Source organism: Tasmannia lanceolata, unplaced genomic scaffold, assembly GCF_043159265.1.
Source record: "Tasmannia lanceolata isolate RefF3 unplaced genomic scaffold, GAP_Taslan_0.1 ptg000003l, whole genome shotgun sequence".
Classification (NCBI taxonomy): domain Eukaryota; kingdom Viridiplantae; phylum Streptophyta; class Magnoliopsida; order Canellales; family Winteraceae; genus Tasmannia; species Tasmannia lanceolata.
Window position 1 is genome coordinate 30,710,301 of NW_027518680.1, and position 20,745 is coordinate 30,731,045.

Sequence of the window (20,745 nt, forward strand, 5' to 3'; positions counted from 1 at the left end):
TAGCGGATGAGTGTACTAGTGGATGCGAGTCATGAATCCGGTCGGAAGGTGTTTACTGGCCGTGAGCTACCCTTGGTGCACAAATATCGTTCCGACGATAACTTTTGATCCGCCCGTCAGATCGTGGCGATTCTTATATTGATTCGGGGGTACTCGGGAAGATCCATCGCGCGATGACAGCCCTGGCGGTCATCCGGCTTCCCGACATGCTCGGATCGTCCATCCGGTGTCATCTAGCAGGATTTTTTCGCACTTTCATTTAAACGGACTTCGTACGACAGTGCGAGTGGAAACTCTTTATTACTTTGACAATGGAGAGGCATGCTGGGTGCGATCATACCAGCACAAATGCACTGGATCCCATCAGAACTCCGAAGTTAAGCGTGCTTGGGCGAGAGTAGTACTAGGATGGGTGACCTCCTGGGAAGTCCTCGTGTTGCACCCCTGTGACTTTTTTCGGCTATCTACCACTTTTTTCGAACAATCTTTCGGTTCTGGAACATCGATGCGAACTGAAACGCACGTTTAGTGCGACGCCTCCTACGTTTCGGTTCCGATCTTTTTATTTTCTTCCGGATGGTGAATTAAAATACGTCCGGTCTTTATTATGGCGGGGTGATAGTGTCGTTTGATTCGATAAACGGAATTCGTTCTGACATTTCATTTGCGGTCAAATTATAGCGGGGGTTTGTTTAGATTCAGTGACGTACAGGCAATAGCGGATGAGTGTACTAGTGGATGCGAGTCATGAATCCGGTCGGAAGGTGTTTACTGGCCGTGAGCTACCCTTGGTGCACAAATATCGTTCCGACGATAACTTTTGATCCGCCCGTCAGATCGTGGCGATTCTTATATTGATTCGGGGGTACTCGGGAAGATTCTTCGCGCGATGACAGCCTTGGCGGTCATCCGGCTTCCCGACATGCTCGGATCGTCCATCCGGTGTCATCTAGCAGGATTTTTTCGCACTTTCATTTAAACGGACTTCGTACGACAGTGCGAGTGGAAACTCTTTATTACTTTGACAATGGAGAGGCATGCTGGGTGCGATCATACCAGCACAAATGCACTGGATCCCATCAGAACTCCGAAGTTAAGCGTGCTTGGGCGAGAGTAGTACTAGGATGGGTGACCTCCTGGGAAGTCCTCGTGTTGCACCCCTGTCACTTTTTTCGGCTATCTACCACTTTTTTCGAACAATCTTTCGGTTCTGGAACATCGATGCGAACTGAAACGCACGTTTAGTGCGTCGCCTCCTACGTTTCGGTTCGGATCTTTTTATTTTCTTCCGGATGGTGAATTCAAAGACGTCCGGTCTTTATTATGGCGGGGTGATAGTGTCGTTTGATTCGATAAACGGAATTCGTTCTGACATTTCATTTGCGGTCAAATTATAGCGGGGGTTTGTTTAGATTCAGTGACGTACAGGCTATAGCGGATGAGTGTACTAGTGGATGCGAGTCATGAATCCGGTCGGAAGGTGTTTACTGGCCGTGAGCTACCCTTGGTGCACAAATATCGTTCCGACGATAACTTTTGATCCGCCCGTCAGATCGTAGCGATTCTTATATTGATTCGGGGGTACTCGGGAAGATTCATCGCGCGATGACAGCCCTGGCGGTCATCCGGCTTCCCGACATGCTCGGATCGTCCATCCGGTGTAATCTAGCAGGATTTTTTCGCACTTTCATTTAAACGGACTTCGTACGACAATGCGAGTGGAAACTCTTTATTACTTTGACAATGGAGAGGCATGCTGGGTGCGATCATACCAGCACATATGCGCTGGCTCCCATCAGAACTCCGAAGTTAAGCGTGCTTGGGCGAGAGTAGTACTAGGATGGGTGACCTCCTGGGACGTCCTCGTGTTGCACCCCTGTCACTTTTTTCGGCTATCTACCACTTTTTTCGAACAATCTTTCGGTTCTGGAACATCGATGCGAACTGAAACGCACGTTTAGTGCGTCGCCTCCTACGTTTCGGTTCGGATCTTTTTATTTTCTTCCGGATGGTGAATTCAAACACGTCCGGTCTTTATTATGGCGGGGTGATAGTGTCGTTTGATTCGATAAACGGAATTCGTTCTGACATTTCATTTGCGGTCAAATTATAGCGGGGGTTTGTTTAGATTCAGTGACGTACAGGCTATAGCGGATGAGTGTACTAGTGGATGCGAGTCATGAATCCGGTCGGAAGGTGTTTACTGGCCGTGAGCTACCCTTGGTGCACAAATATTGTTCCGACGATAACTTTTGATCCGCCCGTCAGATCGTGGCGATTCTTATATTGATTCGGGGGTACTCGGGAAGATCCATCGCGCGATGACAGCCCTGGCGGTCATCCGGCTTCCCGACATGCTCGGATCGTCCATCCGGTGTCATCTAGCAGGATTTTTTCGCACTTTCATTTAAACGGACTTCGTACGACAGTGCGAGTGGAAACTCTTTATTACTTTGACAATGGAGAGGCATGCTGGGTGCGATCATACCAGCACAAATGCACTGGATCCCATCAGAACTCCGAAGTTAAGCGTGCTTGGGCGAGAGTAGTACTAGGATGGGTGACCTCCTGGGAAGTCCTCGTGTTGCACCCCTGTCACTTTTTTCGGCTATCTACCACTTTTTTTCGAACAATCTTTCGGTTCTGGAACATCGATGCGAACTGAAACGCACGTTTAGTGCGTCGCCTCCTACGTTTCGGTTCGGATCTTTTTATTTTCTTCCGGATGGTGAATTCAAATACGTCCGGTCTTTATTATGGCGGGGTGATAGTGTCGTTTGATTCGATAAACGGAATTCGTTCTGACATTTCATTTGCGGTCAAATTATAGCGGGGGTTTGTTCAGATTCAGTGACGTACAGGCTATAGCGGATGAGTGTACTAGTGGATGCGAGTCATGAATCCGGTCGGAAGGTGTTTACTGGCCGTGAGCTACCCTTGGTGCACAAATATCGTTCCGACGATAACTTTTGATCCGCCCGTCAGATCGTGGCGATTCTTATATTGATTCGGGGGTACTCGGGAAGATTCTTCGCGCGATGACAGCCTTTGCGGTCATCCGGCTTCCCGACATGCTCGGATCGTCCATCCGGTGTCATCTAGCAGGATTTTTTCGCACTTTCATTTAAACGGACTTCGTACGACAATGCGAGTGGAAACTCTTTATTACTTTGACAATGGAGAGGCATGCTGGGTGCGATCATACCAGCACAAATGCACTGGATCCCATCAGAACTCCGAAGTTAAGCGTGCTTGGGCGAGAGTAGTACTAGGATGGGTGACCTCCTGGGAAGTCCTCGTGTTGCACCCCTGTCACTTTTTTCGGCTATCTACCACTTTTTTCGAACAATCTTTCGGTTCTGGAACATCGATGCGAACTGAAACGCACGTTTAGTGCGTCGCCTCCTACGTTTCGGTTCGGATCTTTTTATTTTCTTCCGGATGGTGAATTCAAACACGTCCGGTCTTTATTATGGCGGGGTGATAGTGTCGTTTGATTCGATAAACGGAATTCGTTCTGACATTTCATTTGCGGTCAAATTATAGCGGGGGTTTGTTTAGATTCAGTGACGTACAGGCTATAGCGGATGAGTGTACTAGTGGATGCGAGTCATGAATCCGGTCGGAAGGTGTTTACTGGCCGTGAGCTACCCTTGGTGCACAAATATCGTTCCGACGATAACTTTTGATCCGCCCGTCAGATCGTAGCGATTCTTATATTGATTCGGGGGTACTAGGGAAGATTCATCGCGCGATGACAGCCCTGGCGGTCATCCGGCTTCCCGACATGCTCGGATCGTCCATCCGGTGTCATCTAGCAGGATTTTTTCGCACTTTCATTTAAACGGACTTCGTACGACAATGCGAGTGGAAACTCTTTATTACTTTGACAATGGAGAGGCATGCTGGGTGCGATCATACCAGCACAAATGCACTGGATCCCATCAGAACTCCGAAGTTAAGCGTGCTTGGGCGAGAGTAGTACTAGGATGGGTGTCCTCCTGGGAAGTCCTCGTGTTGCACCCCTGTCACTTTTTTCGGCTATCTACCACTTTTTTCGAACAATCTATCGGTTCTGGAACATCGATGCGAACTGAAACGCACGTTTAGTGCGTCGCCTCCTACGTTTCGGTTCGGATCTTTTTATTTTCTTCCGGATGGTGAATTCAAAGACGTCCGGTCTTTATTATGGCGGGGTGATAGTGTCGTTTGATTCGATAAACGGAATTCGTTCTGACATTTCATTTGCGGTCAAATTATAGCGGGGGTTTGTTTAGATTCAGTGACGTACAGGCTTTAGCGGATGAGTGTACTAGTGGATGCGAGTCATGAATCCGGTCGGAAGGTGTTTACTGGCCGTGAGCTACCCTTGGTGCACAAATATCGTTCCGACGATAACTTTTGATCCGCCCGTCAGATCGTGGCGATTCTTATATTGATTCGGGGGTACTCGGGAAGATCCATCGCGCGATGACAGCCTTGGCAGTCATCCGGCTTCCCGACATGCTCGGATCGTCCATCCGGTGTCATCTAGCAGGATTTTTTCGCACTTTCATTTAAACGGACTTCGTACGACAGTGCGAGTGGAAACTCTTTATTACTTTGACAATGGAGAGGCATGCTGGGTGCGATCATACCAGCACAAATGCACTGGATCCCATCAGAACTCCGAAGTTAAGCGTGCTTGGGCGAGAGTAGTACTAGGATGGGTGACCTCCTGGGAAGTCCTCGTGTTGCACCCCTGTCACTTTTTTCGGCTATCTACCACTTTTTTTCGAACAATCTTTCGGTTCTGGAACATCGATGCGAACTGAAACGCACGTTTAGTGCGTCGCCTCCTACGTTTCGGTTCGGATCTTTTTATTTTCTTCCGGATGGTGAATTCAAATACGTCCGGTCTTTATTATGGCGGGGTGATAGTGTCGTTTGATTCGATAAACGGAATTCGTTCTGACATTTCATTTGCGGTCAAATTATAGCGGGGGTTTGTTCAGATTCAGTGACGTACAGGCTATAGCGGATGAGTGTACTAGTGGATGCGAGTCATGAATTCGGTCGGAAGGTGTTTACTGGCCGTGAGCTACCCTTGGTGCACAAATATCGTTCCGACGATAACTTTTGATCCGCCCGTCAGATCGTGGCGATTCTTATATTGATTCGGGGGTACTCGGGAAGATTCTTCGCGCGATGACAGCCTTGGCGGTCATCCGGCTTCCCGACATGCTCGGATCGTCCATCCGGTGTCATCTAGCAGGATTTTTTCGCACTTTCATTTAAACGGACTTCGTACGACAATGCGAGTGGAAACTCTTTATTACTTTGACAATGGAGAGGCATGCTGGGTGCGATCATACCAGCACAAATGCACTGGATCCCATCAGAACTCCGAAGTTAAGCGTGCTTGGGCGAGAGTAGTACTAGGATGGGTGACCTCCTGGGAAGTCCTCGTGTTGCACCCCTGTCACTTTTTTCGGCTATCTACCACTTTTTTCGAACAATCTTTCGGTTCTGGAACATCGATGCGAACTGAAACGCACGTTTAGTGCGTCGCCTCCTACGTTTCGGTTCGGATCTTTTTATTTTCTTCCGGATGGTGAATTCAAACACGTCCGGTCTTTATTATGGCGGGGTGATAGTGTCGTTTGATTCGATAAACGGAATTCGTTCTGACATTTCATTTGCGGTCAAATTATAGCGGGGGTTTGTTTAGATTCAGTGACGTACAGGCTATAGCGGATGAGTGTACTAGTGGATGCGAGTCATGAATCCGGTCGGAAGGTGTTTACTGGCCGTGAGCTACCCTTGGTGCACAAATATCGTTCCGACGATAACTTTTGATCCGCCCGTCAGATCGTAGCGATTCTTATATTGATTCGGGGGTACTAGGGAAGATTCATCGCGCGATGACAGCCCTGGCGGTCATCCGGCTTCCCGACATGCTCGGATCGTCCATCCGGTGTCATCTAGCAGGATTTTTTCGCACTTTCATTTAAACGGACTTCGTACGACAATGCGAGTGGAAACTCTTTATTACTTTGACAATGGAGAGGCATGCTGGGTGCGATCATACCAGCACAAATGCACTGGATCCCATCAGAACTCCGAAGTTAAGCGTGCTTGGGCGAGAGTAGTACTAGGATGGGTGTCCTCCTGGGAAGTCCTCGTGTTGCACCCCTGTCACTTTTTTCGGCTATCTACCACTTTTTTCGAACAATCTATCGGTTCTGGAACATCGATGCGAACTGAAACGCACGTTTAGTGCGTCGCCTCCTACGTTTCGGTTCGGATCTTTTTATTTTCTTCCGGATGGTGAATTCAAAGACGTCCGGTCTTTATTATGGCGGGGTGATAGTGTCGTTTGATTCGATAAACGGAATTCGTTCTGACATTTCATTTGCGGTCAAATTATAGCGGGGGTTTGTTTAGATTCAGTGACGTACAGGCTTTAGCGGATGAGTGTACTAGTGGATGCGAGTCATGAATCCGGTCGGAAGGTGTTTACTGGCCGTGAGCTACCCTTGGTGCACAAATATCGTTCCGACGATAACTTTTGATCCGCCCGTCAGATCGTGGCGATTCTTATATTGATTCGGGGGTACTCGGGAAGATCCATCGCGCGATGACAGCCTTGGCAGTCATCCGGCTTCCCGACATGCTCGGATCGTCCATCCGGTGTCATCTAGCAGGATTTTTTCGCACTTTCATTTAAACGGACTTCGTACGACAGTGCGAGTGGAAACTCTTTATTACTTTGACAATGGAGAGGCATGCTGGGTGCGATCATACCAGCACAAATGCACTGGATCCCATCAGAACTCCGAAGTTAAGCGTGCTTGGGCGAGAGTAGTACTAGGATGGGTGACCTCCTGGGAAGTCCTCGTGTTGCACCCCTGTCACTTTTTTCGGCTATCTACCACTTTTTTTCGAACAATCTTTCGGTTCTGGAACATCGATGCGAACTGAAACGCACGTTTAGTGCGTCGCCTCCTACGTTTCGGTTCGGATCTTTTTATTTTCTTCCGGATGGTGAATTCAAATACGTCCGGTCTTTATTATGGCGGGGTGATAGTGTCGTTTGATTCGATAAACGGAATTCGTTCTGACATTTCATTTGCGGTCAAATTATAGCGGGGGTTTGTTCAGATTCAGTGACGTACAGGCTATAGCGGATGAGTGTACTAGTGGATGCGAGTCATGAATCCGGTCGGAAGGTGTTTACTGGCCGTGAGCTACCCTTGGTGCACAAATATCGTTCCGACGATAACTTTTGATCCGCCCGTCAGATCGTGGCGATTCTTATATTGATTCGGGGGTACTCGGGAAGATTCTTCGCGCGATGACAGCCTTGGCGGTCATCCGGCTTCCCGACATGCTCGGATCGTCCATCCGGTGTCATCTAGCAGGATTTTTTCGCACTTTCATTTAAACGGACTTCGTACGACAATGCGAGTGGAAACTCTTTATTACTTTGACAATGGAGAGGCATGCTGGGTGCGATCATACCAGCACAAATGCACTGGATCCCATCAGAACTCCGAAGTTAAGCGTGCTTGGGCGAGAGTAGTACTAGGATGGGTGACCTCCTGGGAAGTCCTCGTGTTGCACCCCTGTCACTTTTTTCGGCTATCTACCACTTTTTTCGAACAATCTTTCGGTTCTGGAACATCGATGCGAACTGAAACGCACGTTTAGTGCGTCGCCTCCTACGTTTCGGTTCGGATCTTTTTATTTTCTTCCGGATGGTGAATTCAAACACGTCCGGTCTTTATTATGGCGGGGTGATAGTGTCGTTTGATTCGATAAACGGAATTCGTTCTGACATTTCATTTGCGGTCAAATTATAGCGGGGGTTTGTTTAGATTCAGTGACGTACAGGCTATAGCGGATGAGTGTACTAGTGGATGCGAGTCATGAATCCGGTCGGAAGGTGTTTACTGGCCGTGAGCTACCCTTGGTGCACAAATATCGTTCCGACGATAACTTTTGATCCGCCCGTCAGATCGTAGCGATTCTTATATTGATTCGGGGGTACTAGGGAAGATTCATCGCGCGATGACAGCCCTGGCGGTCATCCGGCTTCCCGACATGCTCGGATCGTCCATCCGGTGTCATCTAGCAGGATTTTTTCGCACTTTCATTTAAACGGACTTCGTACGACAATGCGAGTGGAAACTCTTTATTACTTTGACAATGGAGAGGCATGCTGGGTGCGATCATACCAGCACAAATGCACTGGATCCCATCAGAACTCCGAAGTTAAGCGTGCTTGGGCGAGAGTAGTACTAGGATGGGTGACCTCCTGGGAAGTCCTCGTGTTGCACCCCTGTCACTTTTTTCGGCTATCTACCACTTTTTTCGAACAATCTTTCGGTTCTGGAACATCGATGCGAACTGAAACGCACGTTTAGTGCGTCGCCTCCTACGTTTCGGTTCGGATCTTTTTATTTTCTTCCGGATGGTGAATTCAAAGACGTCCGGTCTTTATTATGGCGGGGTGATAGTGTCGTTTGATTCGATAAACGGAATTCGTTCTGACATTTCATTTGCGGTCAAATTATAGCGGGGGTTTGTTCAGATTCAGTGACGTACAGGCTATAGCGGATGAGTGTACTAGTGGATGCGAGTCATGAATCCGGTCGGAAGGTGTTTACTGGCCGTGAGCTACCCTTGGTGCACAAATATCGTTCCGACGATAACTTTTGATCCGCCCGTCAGATCGTGGCGATTCTTATATTGATTCGGGGGTACTCGGGAAGATTCTTCGCGCGATGACAGCCTTGGCGGTCATCCGGCTTCCCGACATGCTCGGATCGTCCATCCGGTGTCATCTAGCAGGATTTTTTCGCACTTTCATTTAAACGGACTTCGTACGACAATGCGAGTGGAAACTCTTTATTACTTTGACAATGGAGAGGCATGCTGGGTGCGATCATACCAGCACAAATGCACTGTATCCCATCAGAACTCCGAAGTTAAGCGTGCTTGGGCGAGAGTAGTACTAGGATGGGTGACCTCCTGGGAAGTCCTCGTGTTGCACCCCTGTCACTTTTTTCGGCTATCTACCACTTTTTTCGAACAATCTTTCGGTTCTGGAACATCGATGCGAACTGAAACGCACGTTTAGTGCGTCGCCTCCTACGTTTCGGTTCGGATCTTTTTATTTTCTTCCGGATGGTGAATTCAAAGACGTCCGGTCTTTATTATGGCGGGGTGATAGTGTCGTTTGATTCGATAAACGGAATTCGTTCTGACATTTCATTTGCGGTCAAATTATAGCGGGGGTTTGTTTAGATTCAGTGACGTACAGGCTATAGCGGATGAGTGTACTAGTGGATGCGAGTCATGAATCCGGTCGGAAGGTGTTTACTGGCCGTGAGCTACCCTTGGTGCACAAATATCGTTCCGACGATAACTTTTGATCCGCCCGTCAGATCGTAGCGATTCTTATATTGATTCGGGGGTACTCGGGAAGATTAATCGCGCGATGACAGCCCTGGCGGTCATCCGGCTTCCCGACATGCTCGGATCGTCCATCCGGTGTAATCTAGCAGGATTTTTTCGCACTTTCATTTAAACGGACTTCGTACGACAATGCGAGTGGAAACTCTTTATTACTTTGACAATGGAGAGGCATGCTGGGTGCGATCATACCAGCACAAATGCGCTGGCTCCCATCAGAACTCCGAAGTTAAGCGTGCTTGGGCGAGAGTAGTACTAGGATGGGTGACCTCCTGGGAAGTCCTCGTGTTGCACCCCTGTCACTTTTTTCGGCTATCTACCACTTTTTTCGAACAATCTTTCGGTTCTGGAACATCGATGCGAACTGAAACGCACGTTTAGTGCGTCGCCTCCTACGTTTCGGTTCGGATCTTTTTATTTTCTTCCGGATGGTGAATTCAAACACGTCCGGTCTTTATTATGGCGGGGTGATAGTGTCGTTTGATTCGATAAACGGAATTCGTTCTGACATTTCATTTGCGGTCAAATTATAGCGGGGGTTTGTTTAGATTCAGTGACGTACAGGCTATAGCGGATGAGTGTACTAGTGGATGCGAGTCATGAATCCGGTCGGAAGGTGTTTACTGGCCGTGAGCTACCCTTGGTGCACAAATATTGTTCCGACGATAACTTTTGATCCGCCCGTCAGATCGTGGCGATTCTTATATTGATTCGGGGGTACTCGGGAAGATCCATCGCGCGATGACAGCCCTGGCGGTCATCCGGCTTCCCGACATGCTCGGATCGTCCATCCGGTGTCATCTAGCAGGATTTTTTCGCACTTTCATTTAAACGGACTTCGTACGACAGTGCGAGTGGAAACTCTTTATTACTTTGACAATTGAGAGGCATGCTGGGTGCGATCATACCAGCACAAATGCACTGGATCCCATCAGAACTCCGAAGTTAAGCGTGCTTGGGCGAGAGTAGTACTAGGATGGGTGACCTCCTGGGAAGTCCTCGTGTTGCACCCCTGTCACTTTTTTCGGCTATCTACCACTTTTTTTCGAACAATCTTTCGGTTCTGGAACATCGATGCGAACTGAAACGCACGTTTAGTGCGTCGCCTCCTACGTTTCGGTTCGGATCTTTTTATTTTCTTCCGGATGGTGAATTCAAATACGTCCGGTCTTTATTATGGCGGGGTGATAGTGTCGTTTGATTCGATAAACGGAATTCGTTCTGACATTTCATTTGCGGTCAAATTATAGCGGGGGTTTGTTCAGATTCAGTGACGTACAGGCTATAGCGGATGAGTGTACTAGTGGATGCGAGTCATGAATCCGGTCGGAAGGTGTTTACTGGCCGTGAGCTACCCTTGGTGCACAAATATCGTTCCGACGATAACTTTTGATCCGCCCGTCAGATCGTGGCGATTCTTATATTGATTCGGGGGTACTCGGGAAGATTCTTCGCGCGATGACAGCCTTGGCGGTCATCCGGCTTCCCGACATGCTCGGATCGTCCATCCGGTGTCATCTAGCAGGATTTTTTCGCACTTTCATTTAAACGGACTTCGTACGACAATGCGAGTGGAAACTCTTTATTACTTTGACAATGGAGAGGCATGCTGGGTGCGATCATACCAGCACAAATGCACTGGATCCCATCAGAACTCCGAAGTTAAGCGTGCTTGGGCGAGAGTAGTACTAGGATGGGTGACCTCCTGGGAAGTCCTCGTGTTGCACCCCTGTCACTTTTTTCGGCTATCTACCACTTTTTTCGAACAATCTTTCGGTTCTGGAACATCGATGCGAACTGAAACGCACGTTTAGTGCGTCGCCTCCTACGTTTCGGTTCGGATCTTTTTATTTTCTTCCGGATGGTGAATTCAAACACGTCCGGTCTTTATTATGGCGGGGTGATAGTGTCGTTTGATTCGATAAACGGAATTCGTTCTGACATTTCATTTGCGGTCAAATTATAGCGGGGGTTTGTTTAGATTCAGTGACGTACAGGCTATAGCGGATGAGTGTACTAGTGGATGCGAGTCATGAATCCGGTCGGAAGGTGTTTACTGGCCGTGAGCTACCCTTGGTGCACAAATATCGTTCCGACGATAACTTTTGATCCGCCCGTCAGATCGTAGCGATTCTTATATTGATTCGGGGGTACTAGGGAAGATTCATCGCGCGATGACAGCCCTGGCGGTCATCCGGCTTCCCGACATGCTCGGATCGTCCATCCGGTGTCATCTAGCAGGATTTTTTCGCACTTTCATTTAAACGGACTTCGTACGACAATGCGAGTGGAAACTCTTTATTACTTTGACAATGGAGAGGCATGCTGGGTGCGATCATACCAGCACAAATGCACTGGATCCCATCAGAACTCCGAAGTTAAGCGTGCTTGGGCGAGAGTAGTACTAGGATGGGTGTCCTCCTGGGAAGTCCTCGTGTTGCACCCCTGTCACTTTTTTCGGCTATCTACCACTTTTTTCGAACAATCTATCGGTTCTGGAACATCGATGCGAACTGAAACGCACGTTTAGTGCGTCGCCTCCTACGTTTCGGTTCGGATCTTTTTATTTTCTTCCGGATGGTGAATTCAAAGACGTCCGGTCTTTATTATGGCGGGGTGATAGTGTCGTTTGATTCGATAAACGGAATTCGTTCTGACATTTCATTTGCGGTCAAATTATAGCGGGGGTTTGTTTAGATTCAGTGACGTACAGGCTTTAGCGGATGAGTGTACTAGTGGATGCGAGTCATGAATCCGGTCGGAAGGTGTTTACTGGCCGTGAGCTACCCTTGGTGCACAAATATCGTTCCGACGATAACTTTTGATCCGCCCGTCAGATCGTGGCGATTCTTATATTGATTCGGGGGTACTCGGGAAGATCCATCGCGCGATGACAGCCTTGGCAGTCATCCGGCTTCCCGACATGCTCGGATCGTCCATCCGGTGTCATCTAGCAGGATTTTTTCGCACTTTCATTTAAACGGACTTCGTACGACAGTGCGAGTGGAAACTCTTTATTACTTTGACAATGGAGAGGCATGCTGGGTGCGATCATACCAGCACAAATGCACTGGATCCCATCAGAACTCCGAAGTTAAGCGTGCTTGGGCGAGAGTAGTACTAGGATGGGTGACCTCCTGGGAAGTCCTCGTGTTGCACCCCTGTCACTTTTTTCGGCTATCTACCACTTTTTTTCGAACAATCTTTCGGTTCTGGAACATCGATGCGAACTGAAACGCACGTTTAGTGCGTCGCCTCCTACGTTTCGGTTCGGATCTTTTTATTTTCTTCCGGATGGTGAATTCAAATACGTCCGGTCTTTATTATGGCGGGGTGATAGTGTCGTTTGATTCGATAAACGGAATTCGTTCTGACATTTCATTTGCGGTCAAATTATAGCGGGGGTTTGTTCAGATTCAGTGACGTACAGGCTATAGCGGATGAGTGTACTAGTGGATGCGAGTCATGAATCCGGTCGGAAGGTGTTTACTGGCCGTGAGCTACCCTTGGTGCACAAATATCGTTCCGACGATAACTTTTGATCCGCCCGTCAGATCGTGGCGATTCTTATATTGATTCGGGGGTACTCGGGAAGATTCTTCGCGCGATGACAGCCTTGGCGGTCATCCGGCTTCCCGACATGCTCGGATCGTCCATCCGGTGTCATCTAGCAGGATTTTTTCGCACTTTCATTTAAACGGACTTCGTACGACAATGCGAGTGGAAACTCTTTATTACTTTGACAATGGAGAGGCATGCTGGGTGCGATCATACCAGCACAAATGCACTGGATCCCATCAGAACTCCGAAGTTAAGCGTGCTTGGGCGAGAGTAGTACTAGGATGGGTGACCTCCTGGGAAGTCCTCGTGTTGCACCCCTGTCACTTTTTTCGGCTATCTACCACTTTTTTCGAACAATCTTTCGGTTCTGGAACATCGATGCGAACTGAAACGCACGTTTAGTGCGTCGCCTCCTACGTTTCGGTTCGGATCTTTTTATTTTCTTCCGGATGGTGAATTCAAACACGTCCGGTCTTTATTATGGCGGGGTGATAGTGTCGTTTGATTCGATAAACGGAATTCGTTCTGACATTTCATTTGCGGTCAAATTATAGCGGGGGTTTGTTTAGATTCAGTGACGTACAGGCTATAGCGGATGAGTGTACTAGTGGATGCGAGTCATGAATCCGGTCGGAAGGTGTTTACTGGCCGTGAGCTACCCTTGGTGCACAAATATCGTTCCGACGATAACTTTTGATCCGCCCGTCAGATCGTAGCGATTCTTATATTGATTCGGGGGTACTAGGGAAGATTCATCGCGCGATGACAGCCCTGGCGGTCATCCGGCTTCCCGACATGCTCGGATCGTCCATCCGGTGTCATCTAGCAGGATTTTTTCGCACTTTCATTTAAACGGACTTCGTACGACAATGCGAGTGGAAACTCTTTATTACTTTGACAATGGAGAGGCATGCTGGGTGCGATCATACCAGCACAAATGCACTGGATCCCATCAGAACTCCGAAGTTAAGCGTGCTTGGGCGAGAGTAGTACTAGGATGGGTGTCCTCCTGGGAAGTCCTCGTGTTGCACCCCTGTCACTTTTTTCGGCTATCTACCACTTTTTTCGAACAATCTATCGGTTCTGGAACATCGATGCGAACTGAAACGCACGTTTAGTGCGTCGCCTCCTACGTTTCGGTTCGGATCTTTTTATTTTCTTCCGGATGGTGAATTCAAAGACGTCCGGTCTTTATTATGGCGGGGTGATAGTGTCGTTTGATTCGATAAACGGAATTCGTTCTGACATTTCATTTGCGGTCAAATTATAGCGGGGGTTTGTTTAGATTCAGTGACGTACAGGCTTTAGCGGATGAGTGTACTAGTGGATGCGAGTCATGAATCCGGTCGGAAGGTGTTTACTGGCCGTGAGCTACCCTTGGTGCACAAATATCGTTCCGACGATAACTTTTGATCCGCCCGTCAGATCGTGGCGATTCTTATATTGATTCGGGGGTACTCGGGAAGATCCATCGCGCGATGACAGCCTTGGCAGTCATCCGGCTTCCCGACATGCTCGGATCGTCCATCCGGTGTCATCTAGCAGGATTTTTTCGCACTTTCATTTAAACGGACTTCGTACGACAGTGCGAGTGGAAACTCTTTATTACTTTGACAATGGAGAGGCATGCTGGGTGCGATCATACCAGCACAAATGCACTGGATCCCATCAGAACTCCGAAGTTAAGCGTGCTTGGGCGAGAGTAGTACTAGGATGGGTGACCTCCTGGGAAGTCCTCGTGTTGCACCCCTGTCACTTTTTTCGGCTATCTACCACTTTTTTTCGAATAATCTTTCGGTTCTGGAACATCGATGCGAACTGAAACGCACGTTTAGTGCGTCGCCTCCTACGTTTCGGTTCGGATCTTTTTATTTTCTTCCGGATGGTGAATTCAAATACGTCCGGTCTTTATTATGGCGGGGTGATAGTGTCGTTTGATTCGATAAACGGAATTCGTTCTGACATTTCATTTGCGGTCAAATTATAGCGGGGGTTTGTTCAGATTCAGTGACGTACAGGCTATAGCGGATGAGTGTACTAGTGGATGCGAGTCATGAATCCGGTCGGAAGGTGTTTACTGGCCGTGAGCTACCCTTGGTGCACAAATATCGTTCCGACGATAACTTTTGATCCGCCCGTCAGATCGTGGCGATTCTTATATTGATTCGGGGGTACTCGGGAAGATTCTTCGCGCGATGACAGCCTTGGCGGTCATCCGGCTTCCCGACATGCTCGGATCGTCCATCCGGTGTCATCTAGCAGGATTTTTTCGCACTTTCATTTAAACGGACTTCGTACGACAATGCGAGTGGAAACTCTTTATTACTTTGACAATGGAGAGGCATGCTGGGTGCGATCATACCAGCACAAATGCACTGGATCCCATCAGAACTCCGAAGTTAAGCGTGCTTGGGCGAGAGTAGTACTAGGATGGGTGACCTCCTGGGAAGTCCTCGTGTTGCACCCCTGTCACTTTTTTCGGCTATCTACCACTTTTTTCGAACAATCTTTCGGTTCTGGAACATCGATGCGAACTGAAACGCACGTTTAGTGCGTCGCCTCCTACGTTTCGGTTCGGATCTTTTTATTTTCTTCCGGATGGTGAATTCAAACACGTCCGGTCTTTATTATGGCGGGGTGATAGTGTCGTTTGATTCGATAAACGGAATTCGTTCTGACATTTCATTTGCGGTCAAATTATAGCGGGGGTTTGTTTAGATTCAGTGACGTACAGGCTATAGCGGATGAGTGTACTAGTGGATGCGAGTCATGAATCCGGTCGGAAGGTGTTTACTGGCCGTGAGCTACCCTTGGTGCACAAATATCGTTCCGACGATAACTTTTGATCCGCCCGTCAGATCGTAGCGATTCTTATATTGATTCGGGGGTACTAGGGAAGATTCATCGCGCGATGACAGCCCTGGCGGTCATCCGGCTTCCCGACATGCTCGGATCGTCCATCCGGTGTCATCTAGCAGGATTTTCTCGCACTTTCATTTAAACGGACTTCGTACGACAATGCGAGTGGAAACTCTTTATTACTTTGACAATGGAGAGGCATGCTGGGTGCGATCATACCAGCACAAATGCACTGGATCCCATCAGAACTCCGAAGTTAAGCGTGCTTGGGCGAGAGTAGTACTAGGATGGGTGTCCTCCTGGGAAGTCCTCGTGTTGCACCCCTGTCACTTTTTTCGGCTATCTACCACTTTTTTCGAACAATCTATCGGTTCTGGAACATCGATGCGAACTGAAACGCACGTTTAGTGCGTCGCCTCCTACGTTTCGGTTCGGATCTTTTTATTTTCTTCCGGATGGTGAATTCAAAGACGTCCGGTCTTTATTATGGCGGGGTGATAGTGTCGTTTGATTCGATAAACGGAATTCGTTCTGACATTTCATTTGCGGTCAAATTATAGCGGGGGTTTGTTTAGATTCAGTGACGTACAGGCTTTAGCGGATGAGTGTACTAGTGGATGCGAGTCATGAATCCGGTCGGAAGGTGTTTACTGGCCGTGAGCTACCCTTGGTGCACAAATATCGTTCCGACGATAACTTTTGATCCGCCCGTCAGATCGTGGCGATTCTTATATTGATTCGGGGGTACTCGGGAAGATCCATCGCGCGATGACAGCCTTGGCAGTCATCCGGCTTCCCGACATGCTCGGATCGTCCATCCGGTGTCATCTAGCAGGATTTTTTCGCACTTTCATTTAAACGGACTTCGTACGACAGTGCGAGTGGAAACTCTTTATTACTTTGACAATGGAGAGGCATGCTGGGTGCGATCATACCAGCACAAATGCACTGGATCCCATCAGAACTCCGAAGTTAAGCGTGCTTGGGCGAGAGTAGTACTAGGATGGGTGACCTCCTGGGAAGTCCTCGTGTTGCACCCCTGTCACTTTTTTCGGCTATCTACCACTTTTTTTCGAACAATCTTTCGGTTCTGGAACATCGATGCGAACTGAAACGCACGTTTAGTGCGTCGCCTCCTACGTTTCGGTTCGGATCTTTTTATTTTCTTCCGGATGGTGAATTCAAATACGTCCGGTCTTTATTATGGCGGGGTGATAGTGTCGTTTGATTCGATAAACGGAATTCGTTCTGACATTTCATTTGCGGTCAAATTATAGCGGGGGTTTGTTCAGATTCAGTGACGTACAGGCTATAGCGGATGAGTGTACTAGTGGATGCGAGTCATGAATCCGGTCGGAAGGTGTTTACTGGCCGTGAGCTACCCTTGGTGCACAAATATCGTTCCGACGATAACTTTTGATCCGCCCGTCAGATCGTGGCGATTCTTATATTGATTCGGGGGTACTCGGGAAGATTCTTCGCGCGATGACAGCCTTGGCGGTCATCCGGCTTCCCGACATGCTCGGATCGTCCATCCGGTGTCATCTAGCAGGATTTTTTCGCACTTTCATTTAAACGGACTTCGTACGACAATGCGAGTGGAAACTCTTTATTACTTTGACAATGGAGAGGAATGCTGGGTGCGATCATACCAGCACAAATGCACTGGATCCCATCAGAACTCCGAAGTTAAGCGTGCTTGGGCGAGAGTAGTACTAGGATGGGTGACCTCCTGGGAAGTCCTCGTGTTGCACCCCTGTCACTTTTTTCGGCTATCTACCACTTTTTTCGAACAATCTTTCGGTTCTGGAACATCGATGCGAACTGAAACGCACGTTTAGTGCGTCGCCTCCTACGTTTCGGTTCGGATCTTTTTATTTTCTTCCGGATGGTGAATTCAAACACGTCCGGTCTTTATTATGGCGGGGTGATAGTGTCGTTTGATTCGATAAACGGAATTCGTTCTGACATTTCATTTGCGGTCAAATTATAGCGGGGGTTTGTTTAGATTCAGTGACGTACAGGCTATAGCGGATGAGTGTACTAGTGGATGCGAGTCATGAATCCGGTCGGAAGGTGTTTACTGGCCGTGAGCTACCCTTGGTGCACAAATATCGTTCCGACGATAACTTTTGATCCGCCCGTCAGATCGTAGCGATTCTTATATTGATTCGGGGGTACTCGGGAAGATTCATCGCGCGATGACAGCCTTGGCGGTCATCCGGCTTCCCGACATGCTCGGATCGTCCATCCGGTGTCATCTAGCAGGATTTTTTCGCACTTTCATTTAAACGGACTTCGTACGACAATGCGAGTGGAAACTCTTTATTACTTTGACAATGGAGAGGCATGCTGGGTGCGATCATACCAGCACAAATGCACTGGATCCCATCAGAACTCCGAAGTTAAGCGTGCTTGGGCGAGAGTAGTACTAGGATGGGTGACCTCCTGGGAAGTCCTCGTGTTGCACCCCTGTCACTTTTTTCGGCTATCTACCACTTTTTTCGAACAATCTTTCGGTTCTGGAACATCTATGCGAACTGAAACGCACGTTTAGTGCGTCGCCTCCTACGTTTCGGTTCGGATCTTTTTATTTTCTTCCGGATGGTGAATTCAAACACGTCCGGTCTTTATTATGGCGGGGTGATAGTGTCGTTTGATTCGATAAACGGAATTCGTTCTGACATTTCATTTGCGGTCAAATTATAGCGGGGGTTTGTTTAGATTCAGTGACGTACAGGCTATAGCGGATGAGTGTACTAGTGGATGCGAGTCATGAATCCGGTCGGAAGGTGTTTACTGGCCGTGAGCTACCCTTGGTGCACAAATATCGTTCCGACGATAACTTTTGATCCGCCCGTCAGATCGTAGCGATTCTTATATTGATTCGGAGTACTCGGGAAGATTCATCGCGCGATGACAGCCTTGGCGGTCATCCGGCTTCCCGACATGCTCGGATCGTCCATCCGGTGTCATCTAGCAGGATTTTTTCGCACTTTCATTTAAACGGACTTCGTACGACAATGCGAGTGGAAACTCTTTATTACTTTGACAATGGAGAGGCATGCTGGGTGCGATCATACCAGCACAAATGCACTGGCTCCCATCAGAACTCCGAAGTTAAGCGTGCTTGGGCGAGAGTAGTACTAGGATGGGTGACCTCCTGGGAAGTCCTCGTGTTGCACCCCTGTCACTTTTTTCGGCTATCTACCACTTTTTTCGAACAATCTTTCGGTTCTGGAACATCGATGCGAACTGAAACGCACGTTTAGTGCGTCGCCTCCTACGTTTCGGTTCGGATCTTTTTATTTTCTTCCGGATGGTGAATTCAAACACGTCCGGTCTTTATTATGGCGGGGTGATAGTGTCGTTTGATTCGATAAACGGAATTCGTTCTGACATTTCATTTGCGGTCAAATTATAGCGGGGGTTTGTTTAGATTCAGTGACGTACAGGCTATAGCGGATGAGTGTACTAGTGGATGCGAGTCATGAATCCGGTCGGAAGGTGTTTACTGGCCGTGAGCTACCCTTGGTGCACAAATATCGTTCCGACGATAACTTTTGATCCGCCCGTCAGATCGTGGCGATTCTTATATTGATTCGGGGGTACTCGGGAAGATCCATCGCGCGATGACAGCCCTGGCGGTCATCCGGCTTCCCGAAATGCTCGGATCGTCCATCCGGTGTCATCTAGCAGGATTTTTTCGCACTTTCATTTAAACGGACTTCGTACGACAGTGCGAGTGGAAACTCTTTATTACTTTGACAATGGAGAGGCATGCTGGGTGCGATCATACCAGCACAAATGCACTGGATCCCATCAGAACTCCGAAGTTAAGCGTGCTTGGGCGAGAGTAGTACTAGGATGGGTGACCTCCTGGGAAGTCCTCGTGTTGCACCCCTGTCACTTTTTTCGGCTATCTACCACTTTTTTTCGAACAATCTTTCGGTTCTGGAACATCGATGCGAACTGAAACGCACGTTTAGTGCGTCGCCTCCTACGTTTCGGTTCGGATCTTTTTATTTTCTTCCGGATGGTGAATTCAAATACGTCCGGTCTTTATTATGGCGGGGTGATAGTGTCGTTTGATTCGATAAACGGAATTCGTTCTGACATTTCATTTGCGGTCAAATTATAGCGGGGGTTTGTTCAGATTCAGTGACGTACAGGCTATAGCGGATGAGTGTACTAGTGGATGCGAGTCATGAATCCGGTCGGAAGGTGTTTACTGGCCGTGAGCTACCCTTGGTGCACAAATATCGTTCCGACGATAACTTTTGATCCGCCCGTCAGATCGTGGCGATTCTTATATTGATTCGGGGGTACTCGGGAAGATTCATCGCGCGATGACAGCCCTGGCGGTAATTCGCCTTTCCGACATGCTCGGATCGTCCATCCGGTGTCATCTAGCAGGATTTTTTCGCACTTTCATTTAAACGGACTTCGTACGACAAAGCGAGTGGAAACTCTTTATTACTTTGACAATGGAGAGGCATGCTGGGTGCGATCATACCAGCACAAATGCACTGGATCCCATCAGAACTCCGAAGATAAGCGTGCTTGGGCGAGAGTAGTACTAGGATGGGTGACCTCCTGGGAAGTCCTCGTGTTGCACCCCTGTCACTTTTTTCGGCTATCTACCACTTTTTTCGAACAATCTTTCGGTTCTGGAACATCGATGCGAACTGAAACGCACGTTTAGTGCGACGCCTCCTACGTTTCGGTTCCGATCTTTTTATTTTCTTCCGGATGGTGAATTAAAATACGTCCGGTCTTTATTATGGCGGGGTGATAGTGTCGTTTGATTCGATAAACGGAATTCGTTCTGACATTTCATTTGCGGTCAAATTATAGCGGGGGTTT

General features: G+C 48.3%; 29 non-coding genes across 29 annotated transcripts; all 29 read left to right on the forward strand.

The window, feature by feature from the left end:
• The first annotated feature begins 326 nt into the window (after window positions 1–326).
• LOC143871728 (5S ribosomal RNA) lies at window positions 327–445 on the forward strand. The gene has a single exon (XR_013246487.1). It is a non-coding gene; the product is annotated as a 5S ribosomal RNA (ribosomal RNA).
• Window positions 446–1,042: 597 nt separating this feature from the next.
• LOC143871729 (5S ribosomal RNA) lies at window positions 1,043–1,161 on the forward strand. Its single transcript, XR_013246488.1, has one exon. It is a non-coding gene; the product is annotated as a 5S ribosomal RNA (ribosomal RNA).
• Window positions 1,162–1,758: 597 nt separating this feature from the next.
• LOC143875099 (5S ribosomal RNA) lies at window positions 1,759–1,877 on the forward strand. The gene has a single exon (XR_013249761.1). It is a non-coding gene; the product is annotated as a 5S ribosomal RNA (ribosomal RNA).
• Window positions 1,878–2,474: 597 nt separating this feature from the next.
• On the forward strand, window positions 2,475–2,593 carry LOC143871730 (5S ribosomal RNA). Its single transcript, XR_013246489.1, has one exon. It is a non-coding gene; the product is annotated as a 5S ribosomal RNA (ribosomal RNA).
• A 598-nt stretch (window positions 2,594–3,191) lies between these two features.
• LOC143871731 (5S ribosomal RNA) lies at window positions 3,192–3,310 on the forward strand. Its single transcript, XR_013246490.1, has one exon. It is a non-coding gene; the product is annotated as a 5S ribosomal RNA (ribosomal RNA).
• Window positions 3,311–3,907: 597 nt separating this feature from the next.
• LOC143873280 (5S ribosomal RNA) lies at window positions 3,908–4,026 on the forward strand. Its single transcript, XR_013247997.1, has one exon. It is a non-coding gene; the product is annotated as a 5S ribosomal RNA (ribosomal RNA).
• A 597-nt stretch (window positions 4,027–4,623) lies between these two features.
• LOC143871732 (5S ribosomal RNA) lies at window positions 4,624–4,742 on the forward strand. The gene has a single exon (XR_013246491.1). It is a non-coding gene; the product is annotated as a 5S ribosomal RNA (ribosomal RNA).
• Window positions 4,743–5,340: 598 nt separating this feature from the next.
• On the forward strand, window positions 5,341–5,459 carry LOC143871733 (5S ribosomal RNA). The gene has a single exon (XR_013246492.1). It is a non-coding gene; the product is annotated as a 5S ribosomal RNA (ribosomal RNA).
• Window positions 5,460–6,056: 597 nt separating this feature from the next.
• Window positions 6,057–6,175, forward strand: LOC143873281 (5S ribosomal RNA). Its single transcript, XR_013247998.1, has one exon. It is a non-coding gene; the product is annotated as a 5S ribosomal RNA (ribosomal RNA).
• A 597-nt stretch (window positions 6,176–6,772) lies between these two features.
• Window positions 6,773–6,891, forward strand: LOC143871735 (5S ribosomal RNA). Its single transcript, XR_013246494.1, has one exon. It is a non-coding gene; the product is annotated as a 5S ribosomal RNA (ribosomal RNA).
• Window positions 6,892–7,489: 598 nt separating this feature from the next.
• LOC143871736 (5S ribosomal RNA) lies at window positions 7,490–7,608 on the forward strand. Its single transcript, XR_013246495.1, has one exon. It is a non-coding gene; the product is annotated as a 5S ribosomal RNA (ribosomal RNA).
• Window positions 7,609–8,205: 597 nt separating this feature from the next.
• Window positions 8,206–8,324, forward strand: LOC143871738 (5S ribosomal RNA). The gene has a single exon (XR_013246496.1). It is a non-coding gene; the product is annotated as a 5S ribosomal RNA (ribosomal RNA).
• A 597-nt stretch (window positions 8,325–8,921) lies between these two features.
• Window positions 8,922–9,040, forward strand: LOC143874508 (5S ribosomal RNA). The gene has a single exon (XR_013249186.1). It is a non-coding gene; the product is annotated as a 5S ribosomal RNA (ribosomal RNA).
• Window positions 9,041–9,637: 597 nt separating this feature from the next.
• LOC143874604 (5S ribosomal RNA) lies at window positions 9,638–9,756 on the forward strand. Its single transcript, XR_013249279.1, has one exon. It is a non-coding gene; the product is annotated as a 5S ribosomal RNA (ribosomal RNA).
• A 597-nt stretch (window positions 9,757–10,353) lies between these two features.
• On the forward strand, window positions 10,354–10,472 carry LOC143871739 (5S ribosomal RNA). The gene has a single exon (XR_013246497.1). It is a non-coding gene; the product is annotated as a 5S ribosomal RNA (ribosomal RNA).
• A 598-nt stretch (window positions 10,473–11,070) lies between these two features.
• On the forward strand, window positions 11,071–11,189 carry LOC143871740 (5S ribosomal RNA). The gene has a single exon (XR_013246498.1). It is a non-coding gene; the product is annotated as a 5S ribosomal RNA (ribosomal RNA).
• Window positions 11,190–11,786: 597 nt separating this feature from the next.
• Window positions 11,787–11,905, forward strand: LOC143873282 (5S ribosomal RNA). The gene has a single exon (XR_013247999.1). It is a non-coding gene; the product is annotated as a 5S ribosomal RNA (ribosomal RNA).
• Window positions 11,906–12,502: 597 nt separating this feature from the next.
• On the forward strand, window positions 12,503–12,621 carry LOC143871741 (5S ribosomal RNA). The gene has a single exon (XR_013246499.1). It is a non-coding gene; the product is annotated as a 5S ribosomal RNA (ribosomal RNA).
• Window positions 12,622–13,219: 598 nt separating this feature from the next.
• LOC143871742 (5S ribosomal RNA) lies at window positions 13,220–13,338 on the forward strand. The gene has a single exon (XR_013246500.1). It is a non-coding gene; the product is annotated as a 5S ribosomal RNA (ribosomal RNA).
• A 597-nt stretch (window positions 13,339–13,935) lies between these two features.
• On the forward strand, window positions 13,936–14,054 carry LOC143873283 (5S ribosomal RNA). Its single transcript, XR_013248000.1, has one exon. It is a non-coding gene; the product is annotated as a 5S ribosomal RNA (ribosomal RNA).
• Window positions 14,055–14,651: 597 nt separating this feature from the next.
• LOC143871743 (5S ribosomal RNA) lies at window positions 14,652–14,770 on the forward strand. The gene has a single exon (XR_013246501.1). It is a non-coding gene; the product is annotated as a 5S ribosomal RNA (ribosomal RNA).
• Window positions 14,771–15,368: 598 nt separating this feature from the next.
• On the forward strand, window positions 15,369–15,487 carry LOC143871744 (5S ribosomal RNA). The gene has a single exon (XR_013246502.1). It is a non-coding gene; the product is annotated as a 5S ribosomal RNA (ribosomal RNA).
• A 597-nt stretch (window positions 15,488–16,084) lies between these two features.
• LOC143873285 (5S ribosomal RNA) lies at window positions 16,085–16,203 on the forward strand. The gene has a single exon (XR_013248002.1). It is a non-coding gene; the product is annotated as a 5S ribosomal RNA (ribosomal RNA).
• Window positions 16,204–16,800: 597 nt separating this feature from the next.
• LOC143871745 (5S ribosomal RNA) lies at window positions 16,801–16,919 on the forward strand. Its single transcript, XR_013246503.1, has one exon. It is a non-coding gene; the product is annotated as a 5S ribosomal RNA (ribosomal RNA).
• Window positions 16,920–17,517: 598 nt separating this feature from the next.
• On the forward strand, window positions 17,518–17,636 carry LOC143871747 (5S ribosomal RNA). Its single transcript, XR_013246505.1, has one exon. It is a non-coding gene; the product is annotated as a 5S ribosomal RNA (ribosomal RNA).
• Window positions 17,637–18,233: 597 nt separating this feature from the next.
• LOC143871748 (5S ribosomal RNA) lies at window positions 18,234–18,352 on the forward strand. The gene has a single exon (XR_013246506.1). It is a non-coding gene; the product is annotated as a 5S ribosomal RNA (ribosomal RNA).
• A 596-nt stretch (window positions 18,353–18,948) lies between these two features.
• On the forward strand, window positions 18,949–19,067 carry LOC143874254 (5S ribosomal RNA). The gene has a single exon (XR_013248941.1). It is a non-coding gene; the product is annotated as a 5S ribosomal RNA (ribosomal RNA).
• A 597-nt stretch (window positions 19,068–19,664) lies between these two features.
• Window positions 19,665–19,783, forward strand: LOC143871749 (5S ribosomal RNA). Its single transcript, XR_013246507.1, has one exon. It is a non-coding gene; the product is annotated as a 5S ribosomal RNA (ribosomal RNA).
• Window positions 19,784–20,381: 598 nt separating this feature from the next.
• On the forward strand, window positions 20,382–20,500 carry LOC143873498 (5S ribosomal RNA). The gene has a single exon (XR_013248206.1). It is a non-coding gene; the product is annotated as a 5S ribosomal RNA (ribosomal RNA).
• The last annotated feature ends 245 nt before the right edge of the window (window positions 20,501–20,745 follow it).